At 42.2% G+C, this 7,050-nt stretch overlaps 1 long non-coding RNA gene across 1 annotated transcript; it reads right to left on the reverse strand.

Moving 5' to 3' along the window:
* Positions 1 to 255: 255 nt before the first annotated feature.
* LOC140722849 (uncharacterized) lies at positions 256 to 5,224 on the reverse strand. Its single transcript, XR_012097760.1, has 4 exons — positions 5,063 to 5,224; positions 2,920 to 3,080; positions 2,491 to 2,654; positions 256 to 321 (listed from the first exon to the last, which is right to left on the reverse strand). It is a non-coding gene; the product is annotated as an uncharacterized lncRNA (long non-coding RNA).
* Between the last annotated feature and the right edge of the window lie 1,826 nt (positions 5,225 to 7,050).

A 7,050-nucleotide genomic window follows, 5' to 3' on the forward strand; every position in this document is an offset into this window, starting at 1 on the left:
TGCCCCTACATGCCTACACGGTACAAGGACATCCTGTTTTGCCTCTACATGCCTACATGGTACAGTTACCACAGGACAATATAGGACGCGTTGCGGTTGACGAGCTGGGACCGATTGCATTGTTCCATTTCCTGGCCCGACGCCATCCATTCTGCTACATTAACAGCCCACTACCCCACCAAATACCACCTGCTCAGTGGGAGCTTATAGCAACCCATTAACCTCTCAAGTCCCACAGTCTTTTCCTACAATACAGTTGGTCATTTTCTTTTGGTGCCTCCAGAGTTCTTTCCTGACCTGTGCCCGAGGTTTCTTTAAACTCTAAAGTGAAAATGTAATTTCACGTCAGGTATTGTTCACTGAGAGAGTACAAATGAGTTTTACTAGAATGTTAACTGGGTTTCAGAACCTGAGTTAGAGAGAACGTTTGAACAAATTAGGTCTTTATTCTTTGGAGCGTAGAAGGTTGAGGGGGGACTCGATAGATGTATTTAAAATTATAAGGGGGTTAGATAGAGTTGACGTTGATAGGCTTTTTCCATTGAGAGAATGGGCGAGTCGAACAAGGGGACATGAGTTGAGAGTAAGGGGGCAAAATTTTAAGGGTAACACGAGGGGGAACTTCTTTACTTACAGTGTGGTAGCTGTGTGGAACGGGCTTCCCGTAGAAGTGGAAGAGGCAGGTTCGATATTGTCATATAAAGTAAAATTGGATAGGTATATGGACAGGAAAGGAATGGAGGGTAATGGGCTGAGTGCAGGAAGGTGGGACTAGGTGAGAGTAAACGTTCTGCACGGACCAGAACCATGTTGTAATTGATATATGGTTATGTGGTTATATAGGAATGATTGTTTCAATTGCCAGGCTTTAGATGTTTCAGAAGGAACAGGGAGGGAGGGAAAAGAGATGGCTGTGTGGCACTGCTGATCAGAGGTAGCGTCACGGAGGAATTCATGTTGGGGTTGTTTACGGAATCTCTGTGGGTGGAGTTTAGGAATAGGAATGGGACAATAACTCTACTGGGTGTTTTACATTGACAGCCAAGAGTAACAGGGGCATTGAAGTGCAGATAGGGTGGCAGATTCTGCAAAGGTGTAAGAATAATAGGGTTGGGAGATTTAAATTTCCCAGAAATTGATTGGTATCTGCCTAGCGTGAGGGGTTTAGTTTCCCGATTGGCTGCGGTGCCTCTGGTGTTGGTCATTTTCTTTTGGTGCTTCCCGAGTTCATTACTCATCTGTGCCAGATGTTTCTTTAAACTCTAAATCGAAAAGGTAATTTACATCAAATTTTAATTTTCAAGTGACTGAAAATCACTCATTCAAAATCACTCTGTACTACTGAGTAGTCCCCTGTTAATTTAATATGATTTACGTGAGGACTGTACACTCCTCCCTGTGGAACACCAGTTTGTTATGTTAATATTATTTTCTAAAATTTGTTTTTTTCAGCGTATTCTTGGAGTATTCTAGATTTTTCACAAAGGACAGGGAGGAGGGAGAAGAGATGGGTGCGTGGTATTGCTGTTCAGAGTTAGTGTCACGCCTGAAGAAAAGAGGGAATTCATGTATGGGATGTCTACCGATTCTCTGTGGGTGGAATTTAGAAATAGGAATGGTTCAATAACACTACTGGGTGTATTATACAGTCAACCAAGTGTAACAGAGACATCGAGGAGAAGATAGTGAGGCAGATCCTGCAAAAGTGAAACAATAACATGGTTGGGAGATTTTAATTTCCCGGATATGGATTGGTGTTTCCCTAGAGTGAGGGGTAGAGTTCCCGATCGGCTGCGGTCCCTCCGGTTTTGGACATTTTCTTTTGGTGTCTCCCGAGTTCTTTCCTGATCTGTGCCAGGGGTTTTTTTTTTACCTCTAAGCCGAGCATAGAATTTCACGTCAGGTTATGTTCGACGAGGAGATGAATAATTATTATCATTTTCAAGTGACTGAAATCACCCATTCAAAATCAATCCGTGATTCTGACTATTCCGTGATACTGACTAATTTAGTATGATTTACGTGAGGAGTATTCACTCCACCCAGTGGAACCTCAGTTCATTATGATAAATTGATTTTCTAAAATTTGGTTGACAGAATAATCTTGGGGGGCGGGGTGCTTAGCTGATTCAATCCCAGTGGTGGTGAGGCTACCTAATCTTTTTTATCTCGGCCCTTAACATGAAACGTAAGGAAATTTTGAAGGGCGTGCAGATCAGGGATCCGTGGATATTGCTAAGATGAAATGTTTGTGTTATGAGAAGGGATTGTTTAAATTGTGTTTGTTTCTCTGGAGGCAGGCACTCTCAAGGGAGACGAAATTTCAGTTGCAGTTTGATGGACTAGGAAAAAATGACAGTTCTGTTTGGCTTATATCGAACCATGCCGCTCTGGGATTCTACATCTTCAATGATGTTATACACATAGCACTGAATAATTTAACTATCTTTCAATGTTATTCTTAATACTATGAGCCATACTACGCAATACCTGCTGGTGGAATTTCACTCGTTTGCTTTTAGATCTTGATCTGTCTCCGAAAATTTCAAAAATGATTTCCACAGTTGTATGACTTCTTTATTCTCTGTTGTGCTGATAATGTCACAAAGGGTTTGGCAAGTATCATTTTTTGAAATGATCTCCTGGAGAAATCTCTGGATAAATAATGCAAATAGTACATATATTAATGTGATCTTGTTCTGTATTCACATAACCCCGAGGAATATCAGCAAAGTTACCCAACCGCTGCTGCCTTTGGCGAGTTTCAATGTAAACCGAAGGTAGAGTGAGATAAATACAAGTCATCAAACAGCGCTTTCAGCAACACATATTGAAGGTAAAATAGTATGAATAAAATTGCTTCTGATGTGTAAAAGTTGCAGAAAAACATGGAGACTGAATTACTTGGTTGTATTTTACCTTGCTCTGGTCCGCGGATATTGCTTTTTCTCGCGCCAATTTCCGAACGAAATCCATAACAGTTGTTTTGAAGTCACCTTGAAATCCTTGTGGAGATAACTCTGTCATTCTATATAGCTTGTTGACATCTGTATTAATTCCCAACTTTTTCAAAGCAGGGTCTGCAGGTAAGAGAGAGAAGAAATAAAGCAATATCACTGCGATAAACTTCATCCTGACTCATTATGATTGTCCCGTCCACGTCGGCTACGAAGCTGATATTCGAAGAAATCCTCTCCGTGACGTGCGCGAAGCATTTCGCTCTCCGTCCTCCAGATGATCACCGTGCTGTCACTAAGCCCTGCAGTAATTTTGGCTCCACATACGTCTGCCAGTAGTTTAAGAGAGAAACGTCAGCAACTTTACGACTAAGTCTTAAACCATCGGAGTGCTGCCTCGATTAAATAGGAGAGCTTTCGAAAGGACTTTGGAATAAATAACATTCCTTGCATCTCCTACCTCATTCAAGATTTGAAACAGTTTTGCACAGCTTTACGATTTAGACATTGAGAGTGTCAGTCACATTAAATTCCTTGCCGTTGCAAGATTAGAGGGTAAGTCCTGGGATCAGCAGGGAGATTCCACTGCATAGGCATCTCGGTAGGACCTCTACTGCATTCGAAGTTTGCATAGACTGTCATGTCATTTATAGCGTTGGCAAACTTTAATGAATGCAAGGTGGAGTGTCTTTACATGGAGCGCTGTCATAGAGAAGTATCGTCATTCAACAAGTTCGGACACCATTCATTACAGGCATTCTTCGTGTTACGAACATCGGGAAGGACATGTGTATGTCCAAGAAAGCGTACCACTAGATTCAGTAAGAGTTACTACCCTGCAACCATCATGTCCTGAACCATCATGGATAACTTCACTCATCATAACGCTGAATTGCTTCCACTGCATACAATCTCTCTGTCAAGGAAGCCAACACCTATGAGTTCGCAGTGTGTGTTCTCAGAGTAAATTCTCTATTATTTGCGTAATTTGCCTTCACTTGGATCTAGGATTTTGTGTCCGTTACTGAGACTTCCATCGTGCAGAGGCAGGAATGGCTGTTTCAAGTGCCAGTCTTTAGATGTTTCGGAAAGGACAGGGAGGGAAGGAAAAGAGATGGGTGTGTGGCATTGCTGTTCAGAGATAGTCTCACGGCTGAAGAAAAGAGGGAACTCATGTATGGGATGTCTACCGATTCTCTGTGGGTGGAGTTTAGAAATAGGAATGGTTCAATAACACTACTGGGTGTATTATATAGTCAACCAAGAGTAACAAGGACATCGAGGAGAAGATAGCGAGGCAGATCCTGTAAAGGTGTAACAATAACAGGGTTGGGAGATTTTAATTTCCCAGATATGGATTGGGGTTTCCGTAGCGTGAGGGGTAGAGTTCCCGATCGGCTGCGGTCCATCCGGTTTTGGACATTTTCTTTTGGTGTCTCACGAGTTCTTTCCTGATCTGTGTCACAGGTTTCTTTAACCTCTAAACGGAACATAGAATTTGACGTCAGGTTATGTTCGATGAGGAGGTGAAAAATTATCATCTTCAAGTGACTGAAAATCACCAATTCAAAATCAATCCGTGATACTGGCTATTCTCCTGTTAATTTATTATGTTTTAGGTGAGGAGTGTCTACTCCTCTCGTTGGTACACCAACACGATATGTTAATACTATTTTATAAAATTTTGGTTTACAGAGCAATCTGGTGGGGTTAGGTGATGCGTTGGATGTGGAGCTGATTCAATCCCAGTGGTGGTTACGCTATCCAAACCTTTTGTTTTCTTGGCCCTGATAGCCAATCGTTCGGAAATTCTGAAAGGCGTGCAGATTAGGGATCCGTGGATATTACATAAGTTAGAGGGCATTGTGCTATGAGGAAAGGTTGTTTAAATTGTGTTTGTTTCTCTGGAGGCAGGCACTCCAATGGGAGACGATGTTTCAGTTGCAGGTTGATGGGACTAGGAAAAATGACAGTTCTGTTTCGCCTATAACGAACAATGACGCTCTGGTATTCTACATCTTCACTGATGCTGTACGCATAGCACTGTATATGTTATCAATCTTTCTATTTTAGATATAACACGATGAGCCAGGACTACACAATACCTGCTCGTGTAATTTCGCTCAAGTTTGCTTTTGGATCTTGATCTGTGTTCTCAGATTCCAAAACTGCTTTCCACTCTTGTCTGACTTCTTCACTTTCTGTTGTGCTGATAATGTCACAAACGGATTGGCGAGGATCATTTTTTGAAATGATCTCCTCGTGAAATATCTGGATAAATAATGCAAATAGTACATATATTAATGTGATCTTGTTCTGTATTCACATAACCCCGAGGAATATCAGCAGAGTTACCCAACCGCAGCTGCCTTTGGCGAGCTTTCGATGTAAACCGCAGGTAGAGTGAGATAAATACAAGTCTTGAAACAGCGCTTTTAGCTACACTTATTGAAGGTAAAATAGTATGAACACAATTCTTTCTTATGGGTAAAAGTTGTAGAAAAACGTGGAAGCTGAATTATTTGGTTGTAATTTACCTTTCGTTGCTCCTGAGATATTGATTTTCTTCGCCTCAATCTCCAAACGAAATCAGTAGCAATTGTTTGGAAGTCACCTTGAGGTCCCTGAGGAGATAACTCTGCCCTTCTACAGACCTCGTCGACTTCTGCCTTAATTTTCAATTTTTCCAATTCAGGGCCTGCAGGTAAGAGCGAGAAGACATAAAGCAATTTAACGGCGATAAACGTCATACTGAACGTTTATGATCGTCCCGTCCGCTTCGGCTACGAAGAAGAAATCCTCTCAGTGACGTGCGGTAAGCATTTTGCTCTCTGTCCTCCAGACAATCACCATGCTGTCACTAAGCCCTGCAGTAATTTTGGCTCCTCATACTTCTGCCTGAAATTTCAGAGAGAAAAGTCAGCCATTGTATGATTAAGCATTGCACCATCGAGGATCTGCCTCGATTAAATAGGAGAGCTTTCGAAAGGCCTTTCGAATAAATAACATTCGTAGCACCTCCTTCTTCATTCAAGAATTGAAACATTTTGCACAACGTTACGGTTTATGCATGGAAAAAAGTTCAGTCACTTTAAATTCCTTGCCGTTGCAATGTTAGAGGATCTGTCCTGCGATCAGAAGGGAGATTCCATTGAACACACATCACGGTAGGACCTTCATTGCGTTAGAATTTGCTTATACTGGCAGGTCACCTATACCGTTGGCAAACTTTTATGGATGCAAAGTAGAGCGTATTTTCATGGAGCGCTGCACTAGGGAAGTATCATCATTCATCAAGTTCTATCACCATTAATTGCATGCTTTCCTCCCGTTACTACCATCCTGAAGGACATGCAGATGTCCAACATAGCATACCACCAGATTCAGTATGAGTTACGACCCAACAACCATCTTGTTCTGAACCATCATGGATAACTTCACTCATCATAACGCTGAATTGCTTCCACTGCATACAATCTGTCTGTCAAGGAATCCACATCCCATGAGTCTACAGTGTGTGTTCTCAGTGTAAATTCTCTATTATTTGCACAATTTGCCTTCACTGAGATCTATGCTTTTGTCGATGTGCAGTGGCAGGAATGGCTGGTTCAAGTACCAGGCTTTAGATGTTTCAGAACAGACAGGGAGGGAGGGAAAAATGAGCTGGTGGTGTGGTACTGCTGATCAGAGATGTCACGGCTGAAGAAAAGGAGGAATTGATGTAGGGCTAGTCTACGGGGTCTCTGTGGGTTCATTTTGGTAGGTCAAATATGATGACAGAATATAGCATTACTGGTAAGACTCTTGGGGGTCTGGAGGATCAGAGAGATTTTGGGGTGCGAGTCTAAAGACACTCAAAACTGCTGCGCCGGTTGACTCTGTGCAATCGAATTCATCAACCGTGGGATTGAGTTCAAGAGCCGAGGGGTAATGTTGCGGTTATACAGGATACTGAGCAGACCCCCTTGGAGTACGGTGCTCAGTTCAGGTCGCCTCACTACTGAATGAACGTGGAAACTGTAGAAATGGTCCTGAGGAGATTTACAAAGATGATGCCTTGATTGGAGAGAATGCCTTATGAGAACAGGTTGAG

This window comes from Hemitrygon akajei, unplaced genomic scaffold, assembly GCF_048418815.1.
Source record: "Hemitrygon akajei unplaced genomic scaffold, sHemAka1.3 Scf000091, whole genome shotgun sequence".
Lineage (NCBI taxonomy): Eukaryota > Metazoa > Chordata > Chondrichthyes > Myliobatiformes > Dasyatidae > Hemitrygon > Hemitrygon akajei.